General features: G+C 42.0%; 1 pseudogene; it reads right to left on the bottom strand.

Moving 5' to 3' along the window:
* Positions 1-14,112: 14,112 nt before the first annotated feature.
* LOC133765214 (small integral membrane protein 30-like) lies at positions 14,113-14,295 on the bottom strand (annotated as a pseudogene).
* Between the last annotated feature and the right edge of the window lie 331 nt (positions 14,296-14,626).

The following is a 14,626-nucleotide window of genomic DNA, read 5'->3' as shown; positions in this document are numbered from 1 at the left end:
GGACACAGACCCTCTGCCCCATTCCTGACTCTTTCAAACTTTGTTCAGGCTCCAGGCACATCACAGCAGCTGCTGGAGAGGAGGCATCCCACCTGAACACAGTGTCATCAGCTGCTCCATGTGCCTGGCCAGAGCTGGATGCCCGGTTGCCCTGTCATGCTTGGCTCTGAGGGCACAAGGCAGCTGCAGAGGGTCCCATTCCTGGGCTCCACAGCAGGCCAACATGAGCGGTGAGTGAGTGCGGGGCACAGGGAGGGTCCTGGAGCCTCGACTGGCCTGGGCGCATGTGTCTCTGCTGGGCCCAACCCTAGACCTTTAGGGATTGCCCGATTTTCAGCTTGGGCCCCAACTCCACTGGGCAATCTGGAGTTGAGACTCTGAAGGCAGGACTGTGGCACATCTTGCCAGTTTCCTCAGTTCCTTCTCTGAGCAAAAATGTAGCGTAGATATGGGCTGAGGGCCACGTGAGTCCGTGCCATGTGAGGGTAGGTGCAATGGGTGCGATGGGTGGGCTGTGCTTGCTGGCACAGGTGCTTCTCTGCCACACTTGATCTTGTGGCAGTTGTGGTGATTAGGAAAGTGGGTTCTCTGCAGACCCCAGGGAGGTGACATTTCTCAGCCTCCCAGGGCGCCGGCCCTGTTGCTAGTTTTTAAATCATTACTTATCTATGCTCCAAAATTCAAATCTGTTGGTTACCCTGTTATCTTCTTCTTGGTTATTATTACTTGTACAAAGATAATTTTATTTGATTTCTATAACTGACAATCAGACAAATGAATATCAAAGACATTAATGAGAGGGAAAACAAAAAGGCAGAAAATATTTCAGTTTCATAAGATTTTAAATTCTAGATAGTTTGAACTTTGCTGAAAACTCTACTGAAAGCAACCCATCAGAAAATGTGATAGGAAAGCAAATTAATGATAAGTTCAAGATACCTCTTCGTATCAGCAGGAAACAATTGACTTAAAATATGATCAGAGTAAAGTAAACATTTTTACTTGTTAGAAAAATATGTTTAAATGAGACCAATGATGGCATGAAGGCCTTTAACAAAAAGTCTCCAAAACATTGAGAAAAAGTGGGGGAAATTGGGTGCTTCTGGCATTGCAGAGGCAGGTTGTACCCTGTCTTTGAGAGATGTGAACATTCTGGCCCCTAGAAAGGAAACAAATGCAAATAGTAATAATAAAATAGCTCACCAAGTTATCCCATAGGTGATGTCAAATATCTCAGCCCTCAAAATTATTTGAGAATGATGTTAACTGTTTTTCATTTTCTCAAGGCTTATTAATTCTTGGATAAGTTTTTTTTAAGATTATTTAAAAGAGTGACCAAGAGAAAGGGAGAGAGCTTCCATCCATTGGTTTACTCTCCAAAAATGCCATAGTAGCCAGGACTGGGCCACACTGAAGCTGGGACATCCACATGGTGTAAGGGGACCCATGCATTTGGTCTATCTTCCTTTGCTTTTCCAGTCATATTAACAGGAAGCTGGGTCAGAAGCAGAGCTACTGGGACTTGCACCTGTGCTCATGTGTGATGTGGGTGTCAGGCAGCAACTCAATCCACTGGCCTCTTTGGATAAGTGCCACAATACTTGCCCCTTCACATAAGTTTTTGAAGGCTGAGTAATGCTCCATTAAATGAGTATATGCAATGTGTCTGTCCATTCATTTGATAGTGCATTTAGGATATTGACACATTTTGGCTCTTGGAAGTTGCTATAGACTGCCTGTGTTCTAAAAACATTCATATGTTGCAATTCTAACCTCCAAGGTAATTAGGAACTGAGACATTTGGGAGTAATTAGATCATGAAGGTTGTACTGTGGGATTAGTATCATTATAGAAGAAAGCACAGAGAGGCCTCTTCCTCTTGATGTGTGAGGTTCCAGTGCAAAGACAGTTTTCTATAATCCAGGAGGCTGGTTCTCATTAGTTAAGCAATGTGCCATGTCTTTGTCTTGCACAGTCTTCAGAACTGTAAGAAATAAAATTCTGGTGATTCTAAGCTACTCAAGTCATGGGAATTTGTTTTAGCCATCTGAATTGAGTAAGAGAGTCACACCACTCAGGCTTCTGACTCTGGGTCTACTGCTCTTTCCAACATTTTCATAAAGGGAACCAACTTTTGTATAACTCTAAAATATCCCAGAAACGCAAGTGGTTTTCAGGGAGACAAGCAGCACATGTAAAAGATTAGCAAGTGGGGCCAGTGCTGTGGCATAGCAGGTTAAGCTGCTGTCTACAGTGCCAGCACCTGATATGGGCACTGTTTCGAGTCTCAGCCTCTACACTTCCCATCCAGCTCCCTGCTAGTGGGCCTGGGGAAGCAGCAGAAAATAGCCCAAGTTCTTGGGCTCGTGCACTCACATGGGAAACCAGGAAGAAGCTGGCTCCTGGCTCTCAATTTGGCTTAGCCCTAGCTGTTGCAGCCATTTGGGAAGTGAAGCAGCTGATGGAAGACCTCCTTTTCTCTGTCTCTCTCTCTCTCTAACTCTTTCTTATAATAAAATAAATCTTTTAAAAAATTTTTAAAAATTAACGAGTGGGATGTTGATGCTGAGCTTGATTGATCTAGGTTTCTTTTTAGAATATCTCTACTTTCAACATGGCCCAAGTCATGGGCCCCTGCACCCATGCGGGAGACCTGGAAGAAGCTCCTGACTCTTAACTTTGTATTGGCTCAGCTCTGGCTATTGCAGCCATCCTGGGAATGAACCAGCGGATGGAAATCCTGTATCTCTCTCTATCTCTACCTCTCTCTGTAACTGTCTTTCAAATAAATAAAATAAATATTTTAAAAAATTACTGATGCCAAAAACAAGAGTGTCAATTTGTTAAATCAACAACAGGAGTCACGGTGCACTTACTCCTCATGTAGGATCTCTGTCCTTAATGTGTTGTTCAATGTGAATTAATGCTATAACTAGTACTCAAACAATATTTTACACTTTATGTTCTCTGTGGGTGCAAACTGTTGAAATATTTACTTAATATATACTAAATTAATCTTCTGTATATAAAGAGAATTGAAAATGAATCGATGTGAATGGAATGAGAGAAGGAGCAGGAGTTGGGAGGTGGGAGGGAAGTTACGGAAGGGAAGCCATTGTAATCCATAAGCTGTACTTTGGAAATTTATATTTGCTAAATAAAAATTAAAAAAATTTACAGAAAGGTATCAGTAGAGCATTAGCTGATGTGATAGCTCTAGAATTATTTCTAAAGGTGAAACTTTGTGGTGAAACATGGCACAAGATTGATGTCAGATAAGCAAGTCCAGAGGGCACACTCTCTTCAGTTCCCATGAGCTGTGCTGAAGTTTTCTAGCACTGGCATTACTTCAAACACTCTAGGTGCATCACACCCACTGGAACACCTGGATGTAGCCTGCCTTTTCTCTGGCAGTCCCACTAAGCCCCTGGCACACAGCTCTTCCCTGGAGCTCCGTGCAGAGGCTATGTCTTTTCTTGGACTATACAGGACTGAGCCAGAGGAAGAGGACACAGCAGTGCCATCAGCATCGTCTTAGACTTCCTCCTGCTTCTGGTCACCATCAGGAGTCACTGGTGACATCTTCCATTCCCTGAAGGAGAAAATTCATAGCTGAGGAGATTGTTGCATTACCAGAGCTGGGCATGGAACCAGCAACCTCATTGCAAAACTGTGGAGCAGAAACACATACTCGTTCTGTGAGCTTTTCATAAGGCAGTGGGTACCTCTGCTAACTCTCCAAAGTCACAGAGTTAGACACATATTTTAAACTTCTTTACGTTAGCATCTGCTTATCTTTGTCAAAGTTTGACAAATGAACTTTTTTTAAGATCTATTTTATTTATTTGAAAGACAGAGTTACAGAGAGAGGTAAAGAAAGAGATAGAGGAAGATGGCAGATAGTGAGGACGTGCCCTGATAGTCTGGGAAAATATAGTTTCATAAAAGTGGAATTACTGTAGCCTCAGGAAAAGACTCAAGAAAAAAACTGCAGGCCGGCGCCGTGGCTCAACAGGCTAATCCTCCGCCTTGCGGCGCCGGCACACCGGGTTCTAGTCCTGGTCGGGGCACCGATCCTGTCCCAGTTGCCCCTCTTCCAGGCCAGCTCTCTGCTGTGGCCAGGGAGTGCAGTGGAGGATGGCCCAAGTGTTTGGGCTCTGCACCCCATGGGAGACCAGGATAAGCACCTGGCTCCTGCCATCGGAACAGCGCGGTGCGCCGGCCGTAGCGCGCTACCGCGGCGGCCATTAGAGGGTGAACCAACGGCAAAGGAAGACCTTTCTCTCTGTCTCTCTCTCGCTCTCACTGTCCACTCTGCCTGTCAAAAATAAAAAAAAAGAGGGGGAAAAAAAGAAAAGAAAAGAAAAAAACTGCAGAGGAAACGCTTCCTGATCTAGTGGATGTGACACAGAGGACCTACAGGGAGCCGACCACATGGAAGCACACCCATGGGAGCCGAGCTGCAGAATATTGCCAGCGTGGGAACGGGAGGTAAGACAAAAACCTCAGAAACCTGAGACATTGGTGGGGAAAGTCAGAGGCCTCTCTCTACACTCACCTAACAAAGCCGAGCAAAACAAAGAGCAGGAGCCATTTTTCATATGTAAAGTGGCAAAGAGTACACAAACTCAGTGACTTTGGGATTATGGCGAAACTTGAGAACACATTGAGGGCTGCATAAACTCTTTGTGTGGTCCCAGGGGTAGATCAAACAAATACAGAGACCAGATTTCAACTACCCTCAATTTCACTCAGCTGTGTGGAATTACTTCCCAACTGAGTCAAAAAAAGGAGGGAGAGAAAGAGAGAGAGAGAGAGAGAGAGAGAGAGAGAGATCCAGAAAGGAGCAAGGGAGTGAACAATCTGGGTGAGTCACTTTTTGCACAGCCTTAAACCTGAAGAATCAAGCAGAGCTCTCTGGCCACACCCATCACAGCCTCTAAGGATCCGTCAAAGCAGACAGCCCACTTAGAGGCATAGTATAATGAGGAAAAAAACACCAGAGCAAAAAAATAAAACCATAAATTATCTCCAACATGCCAAACAACAAACTTAGAAACCAAGGTAACAAGAGCAAGGAAGACACTATGATGCCCCCAAATGAACAAGACACCCCAATCCAAGATTATCAAGATGAAGAGATAGAGGAAATGCAAGAAGCAGATCTCAAAAAATTGATAAGAACATCAAGAAGTTCTCAAAAACAAATTCTTGAACTACAGAAATCCTTAATGGACAAGATAGAAAATCTCTCTCGTGAAAATGAAATATTAAGGAGGAATCAAAATGAAATGAAACAACTAGTAGAACAAGAAACTGTGATAGTGATGAGAAACATTAATGAAATGAAGAATTCAATAGATCAAATGACAAACACATTAGAGAGTCTTAAAAACAGAATGGGAGAAGCAGAAGAGAGAATATCAGACTTAGAAGACAGAGAACAGGAAAGGAAACAGTCAAATCAAACAAAAGAAGAGGAAATCAGAAATCTAAAAAATACTGTCACGAATCTACAGGATACTATTAAAAAACCCAACATTCGGGTTCTAGGAGTTCCTGAAGGCAAGGAGAGGGAGAAAGGATTAGAAGGCCTTTTTAGTGAGATACTAGCAGAAAATTTCCCAGGTTTGGAGAAGGACAGAGACATCCTAGTACAGGAAGCTCATAGAACCCCTAATAAACATGACCAAAAGAAATCCTCACCACGACATGTTGTAATCAAACTCACCACAATGAAACATAAAGAAAAGATCCTAAAATGTGCAAGAGAGAAACGCCAGATTACTCTCAGAGGATCTCCAATTAGACTCACAGCTGACTTCTCTTCAGAAACCCTACAAGCTAGGAGAGAATGGCGAGACATAGCCCAGGTGCTAAGAGAGAAAAACTGCCAGCCCAGAATATTATATCCTGCAAAGCTCTCATTTGTGAATGAAGGTGAAACAAAGTCCTTTCACAGCAAACAGAAATTGAAAGAATTTGTCGCCACTCATCCAGTCCTGCAAAAGATGCTTAAAGATATGTTACATACAGAAACACAGAAACACGGTCACCAATATGAAAGAAGGTAAAGGAAGGAAACCTCACAGCAAAAGATCACAGGAATTTCAAACCATATATTAGAAAATATCTTTGGCAAATGACAGGGCAAAGTTACTCCTTCTCAATAGTCACATTGAATGTTAATGGCCTGAACTGTCCAGTTAAAAGACACGAATTGGCTGATTGGGTTAAGTAACAAAACCCATCTATTCGCTGCTTACAAGAAACTCATCTTTCCAACAATGATGCATACAGTCTGAAAGTGAAAGGCTGGAAAAAGATATACCATGCCAACAGAAATGAAAGAAGAGCGGGCGTAGCCATCTTAATATCGGACAACATAAACTTTACCACAAAAACTGTCAGGAGAGACAAAGAGGGGCACTATATAATGATTAAGGGATCCATTCAACAGGAAGATATAACAATTATCAATGTATATGCACCTAATTGCAGGGCACCAGTTTATTTAAAAGACTTGTTAAGGGACTTAAAGGGAGACTTAGACACCAATACAATAGTTCTGGAGGACTTCAATACTCCACACTCAGAGATAGACAGATCAACAGAACAGAAGATCAACAAGCAGACAGTAGATGTAAATGACACTATAGCCCAAATGGATCTAACAGATATCTACAGAACATTTGATCCTACATCTAAGGACTTTACATTCTTCTCAGCAGTACATGGAACCCTCTCTAGGATTGACCACATACTAGGCCATAAAGCAAGTCTCAGCAAATTCAAAAGAATTAGAATCATACCATGCAGCTTCTCAGACCACAAAGGAATGAAATTGGAAATTAGCAACTCGGGAATCCCTAGAGCATATGCAAACACATGGAGATTGAACAACATGCTCCTGAATGAACAATGGGTCATAGAAGAAATTAAAAGAGAAATCAAAAACTTTCTGGAAATAAATGAGGATAAAAGAACAACATACCAAAACCTATGGGATACAACAAAAGCAGTATTAAAAGGAAAGTGTATATCAATAGGTGCCTACATCAAGAAATTGGAAAGGCACCAAATAGATGAGCTTTCAAGTCATCTCAAGGATCTAGAAAATCTGCAGGAAACCAAACCCAAACCCAGTAGGACAAGAGAAATAATTAAAATCAAAGAAGAAATCAACAGGATTGAATCCAAAAAAACATTACAAAAAAATCAGCCAAATGAGGAGCTGGTTTTTTGAAAAAATAAACAAAATTGACACCCCATTGGTCCAACTAACTAAAAAAAGAAGAGAAAAGACCCAAATCAATAGGATCAGAGATGAAATGGGAAACGTAACAACATACACCACAGAAATAAAAAGAATCATCAGAAATTACTACAAGGACTGTATGCCAGCAAACAGGGAAATCTATCAGAAATGGACAGATTCTTGGACACATACAACCTACTTAAATTGAGCCAGGAAGACAAAGAAAACCTAAACAGACCCATAACTGACACAGAAATTGAAACAGTAATAAAGGCCCTCCCAACAAAGAAAAGCCCAGGACCAGATGGATTCACTGCTGAGTTCTACCAGACATTTAGAGAAGAACTAACTCCAATTCTTCTCCAACTATTCAAAACTATTGAAAAGGGTGAATCCTCCCAAATTCTTTCTATGAAGCCACAATCACCTTCATTCCTACGCTGGAAAAAGATGCAGCATTGAAAGAGAATTACAGACCAATATCCCTGATGAACATAGATGCAAAAATACTCAATAAAATTCTGGCCAATAGAATGCAACAACACATCAGAAAAATCATCCACCAAGACCAAGTGGGATTTATCCCTGGTATGCAGGGATGGTTCAATGTTCGCAAAACAATAAACGGAATACACTACATTAACAGAGTGCAGAAGAAAAACCATATGATTCTATCAATAGATGCAGAGAAAGCATTTGATAAAATACAACACCCTTTCATGATGAAAACTCTAAGCAAATTGGGTGTGGAAGGAACATTCCTCAATACAATCAAAGCAATATATGAAAAGCCCACGGCCAACATCCTATTGAATGGGGAAAAGTTGGAAGCATTTCCGCTGAGATGTGGTACCAGACAGGGATGCCCACTCTCACCACTGCTCTTCAATATAGTTCTGGAAGTTTTAGCCAGAGCTATTAGGCAAGAAAAAGAAATTAAAGGGATACAAATTGGGAAGGAAGAAGTCAAACTATCCCTCTTTGCAGATGATATGATTCTTTATTTAGGGGACCCAAAGAACTCTACTAAGAGACTACTGGAACTCGTCGAAGAGTTTGGCAAAGTAGCAGGATATAAAATCAATGCACAAAAATCAACAGCCTTTGTATACACAGGCAATGCCATGGCTGATGAAGAACTTCTAAGATCAATCCCATTCACAATAGCTACAAAAACAATCAAATACCTTGGAATAAACTTAACCAAGGACGTTAAGGATCTCTACGATAAAACTACAAAACCTTAGAGAAAGAAATAGAAGAGGATACCAAAAAATTGAGAAATCTTCCATGCTCAAGGATTGGAAGAATCAATATCATCAAAATGTCTATTCTCCCAAAAGCAATGTATACATACAATGCAATACCAATCAAGATACCGAAGACCTTCATCTCAGATCTGGAAAAAATGATGCTGAAATTCATATGGAGACACAGAAGACCTCGAATAGCCAAAGCAATCTTGTACAACAAAAACAAAGCCAGAGGCATCACAATACCAGATTTCAGGACATACTACAGGGCAGCTGTTATCAAAACAGCATGGTACTGGTACAGAAACAGATGGATAGACCAATGGAACAGAATAGAAACACCAGAAATCAATCCAAACATCTACAGCCAACTTATATTTGATCAAAGATCCAAAACTAATCCCTGGAATAAGGACAGTCTATTCAATAAATGGTGCTGGGAAAATTGGATTTCCACGTGCAGAAGCTTGAAGCAAGACCCCTACCTTTCACCTTACACAAAAATTCACTCAACATGGATTAAAGACTTAAAACTACGACCTGAAACCATCAAATTATTAGAGAGCATTGGAGAAACCCTGCAAGATACAGGTACAGGCAAAGACTTCTTGGAAAAGACCCCAGGAGCACAGGCAGTCAAAACCAAAATTAACATTTGGGATTGCATCAAATTGAAAAGTTTCTGTGCAAAAGAAACAGTTAGGAAAGTGAAGAGGCAACTGACAGAATGGGAAAAAAATACTTGCAAACTATGCAACGGATAAAGGGTTGATAACCAGAATCTACAAAGAAATCAAGAAACTCCACAACAACAAAACAAACAACCCACTTAAGAGATGGGCCAAGGACCTCAATAGACATTTTTTGAAAGAGGAAATCCAAATGGCCAACAGACACATGAAAAAATGTTCAAGATCATTAGCAATCAGAGAAATGCAAATCAAAACCACAATGAGGTTTCACCTCACCCCGGTTAGAATGGCTCACATTCAGAAATCTACCAACAACAGATGCTGGAGAGGATGTGGGGAAAAGAGGACACTAACCCACCTTTGGTGGGAATGCAAACTGGTTAAACCACTATGGAAGTCAGTCTGGAGATTCCTCAGAAACCTGAACATAATCCTACCATTCAACCCAGCCATCCCACTCCTTGGATTTTACCCAAAGGAAATTAATTTGGCAAATAAAAAAGCCATCTGCACATTAATGTTTATTGAAGCTCACAATAGCTAAGACCTGGAACCAACCCAAATGCCCATCAACAGTAGACTGGATAAAGAAATTATGGGATATGTACTCCATAGAATACTATACAGCAGTAAGAAACAATGAAACCCAGTCATTTGCAACAAGATGGAGGGATCTGGAAAACATCATGCTGAGTGAATTAAGCCAGTCCCAAAGAGACAAATATCATTTGTTTTCCCTGATCAGTGACAACTGAGCACCAAAGGGGAAACCTTTGGAAGTGAAATGGACACTATAAGAAACTATGACCTGATCAGCTCTTGTCCTGAATCTAGATGTACAATGTAATACTTTATCCTTTTTAGTGTTTGTTGTTGTTGTTGTTGTTCTAGTACTATTGGATGAACTCTGTAATTAACACACAATTATTCTTAGGTGTTTAAATTTTAATTGAAAAGTGATCCCTGTTAAATTTAAGAGTGGAAAAAGAGAGGGAGGAGATGTACAATTTGGGACATGCTCAATCAGACTTGCCCCAAATGGTGGAGTTAGAAATGTGCCAGGGGATTCCAATACAATCCCATCAAGGTGGCATGTACCAATGCCATCTCACTAGTCCAAGTGATCAGTTTCAGTTCACAATTGATGGCTCTGATAGGTCTAAGAGTCAAAGGGATCACACAAACAAGACAAGTGTCTGCTAATACTAACTGATAGAATCAAAAAGGGAGAGAAGGATCCAACATGGGAAGTGGGATACACAGCAGACTCATACAATGGCAGATGTCCTAAACAACACTCTGGCCTCAGAATCAGCCCTTAAGGCATCGGATCTGGCGGAAGAGCCCATGAGAGTATTGTAGGCATGGAAAGCCAAGATACCATGGAAAAGAAAAAAAAAAGAAGAAGATCTAAATGAAACATCTTTGTTAGTGAGATCCCAGTGGAAAGAATGGGGCCATCAAAGAAGGAGGTACCTTTCTCTGAAGGGAGGAGAGAACTTCCACTTTGACTATGACCCTATCGGAATAAGACCAAAGTCAGCGAACTCTAAAGGCTTCCATAGCCCTGGCAACTCATGACTAGAGCCTAGGGAGATTACTGACGCCATGAACAGGAGTGTCAAATTGTTAAATCAGCAACAGGAGTCACTGTGTTTTTACATCCCATGTGGGATCTGTCCTTAATGTGTTGTCTAATGTGTGGTGATGCTATAATAGTACTGAAACAGTATTTTACAGTTTGTGTTTCTGCGTGGGTACAAACTGATGAGATCTTTACTAATTATATACTGAATCAATCTTCTGTATATAAAGATAATTGGAAAGGAAAAAAAAAAAAACCCTGGTGTTGGCTGGCGCCGCGGCTCACTAGGCTAATCCTCTGCCTTGCGGCGCCGGCACAACGGATTCTAGCCCCAGTCAGTGCACCGGATTCTGTCCTGGTTGCCCCTCTTCTAGGCTAGTTCTCTGCTGTGGCCAGGGAGTGCAGTGGAGGATGGCCCAAGTCCTTGGCCCTGCACCTCATGGGAGACCAGAAGCACCTGGCTCCTGCCATCGGATCAGCACGGTGTGCCGGCCACAGCGCGCTTGCCGCGGCAGCTATTGGAGGGTGAACCAACGGCAGAGAAAGACCTTTCTCTCTGTCTCTCTCTCTGTCACTGTCCACTCTGCCTGTCAAAAACAAAAAACAAAAAACAAAACAAAACAGAAAAACCTGGTGTTAAATTGGAAATGGCATAGAAAATTAATTAATTTTTAAAAAAATATATTATGTAGGATCCCTGTCTTTAATGTGCTGTACACTGTTATTTAATGCTATAACTAGTACTCCAACAGTATTTTTTTCACTTTGTGTGGCTATATGGGGGCAAACTATTGAAATCTTTACCTAATATATACTAAACTGATCTTCTGTATAGAAAGAGAATTGAAAATGAATCTTGATGTGAATGGAAGGGGAGAGGGAGCGGGAAAGGGGAGGGATGCAGGTGGGAGGGAAGTTATGGGAGGGGGGAAGCCATTGTAACCCATAAGCTGTACTTTGGAAATTTATATTCATTAAATAAAAGTTTAATAAATGAAAAAAAAAAAAGAACGAGATAGAGGTCTTCCATCTCTGGTTAACTCCCCAGATGGCTGCAACTGCTGGAGCTGCACTGATCCGAAGTCAGGAGCTCCTTCCAGGTCTCCACAACAGGTGCAGGGACCCAGGGACTTGGGCCATCTTCTACTGCTTTCCCAGGCCATAGCAGAGGGCTGGGTTGTAAGTGGAGCAGCCTGGACAGAATCCAGCACCCATATGGGATGGCAGTGTTTCAGGCCAAGGCTTTAACCCTCTGTGCCACAGTGCCAGCCCAATAAATGAACTTTATTCTATATATACAACAGGTTGGGTAGGTGATGGGAACAAACTTGAGGTCTCAGTGGTAATTTTTATATAGCAGTGTGTAGGTTGATAAAGACTGGAATCCAGGTTCCTTCCAAGCTGTTTGAATTGCGCAAGTCATATAATGTGTCACAACCTCAAAATGGGAATAATATCAGGATGTGCTAGAACATAGAACAGGGATCAGCAGACTTCAGCTATGGGTGGTCTGAGATCAATCATTTCCATTTTTATAAAAAGGAAAGGGGAGTGAGAAAGAGAGATCTCCCATCCTATGGTTTACTGCCCAAATGCCCATAACAGCCAAGGCTAGCACAGCAGCGAGCAACTCACCTATTTTCCATAAGGGTGTCAGGGACCTAGAGAGCTTGAGCCATCACCTGCTGCCTCCCAGGCTGCTCATTAGCAGGAAGCTAGAAAAGGGAGTGGAGTTGGGACTCAAACCCAGGCACTACAACATGGGACACACACATTCTAAGTGGTTGGTTAACTGCTAGGTCAAATGCCCACCTCTGTGTCTGTACATGTGGTTTTTTTTTAAGTTTTATTTATTTATTTGAAAGTCAGAGTTACACAGAGAGAGAAGGAGAGGCAGAGAGAGAGAGAGAGAGAGAGAGATCTGTTTCACTCCCCAATTGGCCTCAATGGCCAGAGCTGCAACAATCCGAAGCCAGGAGCCAGAAGCTTCTTCTGGGTCTCCCATGCAGGGGCAGGGGGCCCAAGGACTTGGGCCATCTTCTTAAGGCTTTCCCAGGCCATAGCAGAGAGCTGGATCAGAACTGGAGCAGCCAGGACTCGAACCAGCACCCATATGGGACGCTGGCGCTGCAGGCGGTGGCTTTACCTGCTACGCCACTGCCTCGATCCACAGCCCCTACTGGGTTTTAAGGTTAGAAAAATTGTCAAATATTTTTGAGAATTGGATTTTTGACAAACTACATAAGCTTTTAATGGCTATCTTTTTGAAAACTTATATTTAACATAGTATTTATCATCACAAGGTTGTTACTCAGTTAACAAGTTTCTTTTTACATAAATCTCTATTTTGATGTTAACAAAGTTTTTCTTAACATTAAATCTTTTCTACATTTCAATATTAGACACATTGAATGCATGTGTTCTTTGTTGTTGTTTTTTTTGTTTTTTTGTTTTTTGTTTTTTTTTTGACAGGGTATGTTTTCTAAACTTCTTTTTCCCCTGAGGTAAAAGGTTTCAGTTTTGGCTATTTGATATTCCAGTATGATATTAACCTGGGAGATAAAGCACAAATCCAATGAAGATGTGGAGAAAAGAGTCCTCCTCTGTTAGCAGGCAGGATTCTAATCCCACAGTGGTAACCTCCCAGGGTTCTGGGAGAGAGCCTTCTGATTCCTGTTCCATGCGCTTTGACATTCTGAAACCATGAAATACTACTTATGCAAATTTCTTTTTTTTTTTTTGACAGGCAGAGTGCACAGTGAGAGAGAGACAGAGAGAAAGGTCTTCCTTTTGCCATTGGTTCACCCTCCAATGGCCGCTGCAGCCGGCGCACCACGCTGATCCGATGGCAGGAGCCGGGTGCTTATCCTGGTCTCCCATGCGGGTGCAGGGTCCAAGCACTTGGGCCATCCTCCACTGCACTCCCTGGCCACAGCAGAGAGCTGGCCTGGAAGAAGGGCAACCAGGACAGAATCTGGTGCCCTGACTGGGACTAGAACCTGGTGTGCCGGCACCACAAGGCAGAGGATTAGCGTAGTGAGCCATGGCGCCAGCCGCAAATTTCAACTATCATACTTTTTTGACCTCTTTTCAAACCAGCCGATACAAGTTACAGGCTGGATTTTTCCATGCATTACTTGCTATAAAGAAAATAATTTTTTTCCACTTTAACAGATATCTATGTTCCTGTTTTATGGGAACAACTGAAAATGTCAAACTACCGTATTTACTGTTTCTTGGAACTCGCAGACACAAAAGCGCAGGCTTAACTGAAATAGCACAAAGAATCTCAGGGCAAGGTTTGATTCAGGAGGCCCTTGAAAGTCACATCTGTGCATTTCTCTTTCCTGCAGACACCTCCAAGCAAGCTCAAATGCTTGTTATACTGAGAACCACTCCTAACAAGAGTGAGATTGCATCTCCAGCTCCTAGTGCTTCAACAACAGGCAGCACCAAAAGCAATGAAATGAGGACTAAGAGTAGCTGTGTTGAAACTGAGGTCAACATGTTGGGATCTTGAAGGCTGAAGGGTTCAAAGAAATGGTATACATGTTATTTTATCCAGCTTGAAATGTTCCCTTCCTGGAGCTCCAGATGCTGGATTTAAGAGATTCTATGGAATAACACCTTCCAGGAAGCAGCCACTACAGGAATCTAACTGCTGCTGTCTAACCTTCACATGTGTGTTGCCATCACGTCTAGATGGCACCTCTTTTTCTAGGGGCCTCAACAATGTCTCTTGAACCTACAGAATAAATTCTTCGCTGGTTCTTTCTGGATAATGAAACAGATATAGGGTCTTTATGTTATGGATGAGTTGCTACATGCCAAAATGATC

This window comes from Lepus europaeus, chromosome 8, assembly GCF_033115175.1.
Source record: "Lepus europaeus isolate LE1 chromosome 8, mLepTim1.pri, whole genome shotgun sequence".
NCBI classification, from domain to species: Eukaryota; Metazoa; Chordata; class Mammalia; order Lagomorpha; family Leporidae; genus Lepus; species Lepus europaeus.
The sequence above is the reverse complement of the archived record's forward strand: the minus strand, read 5'-3'. Positions and strand labels throughout refer to the sequence as shown.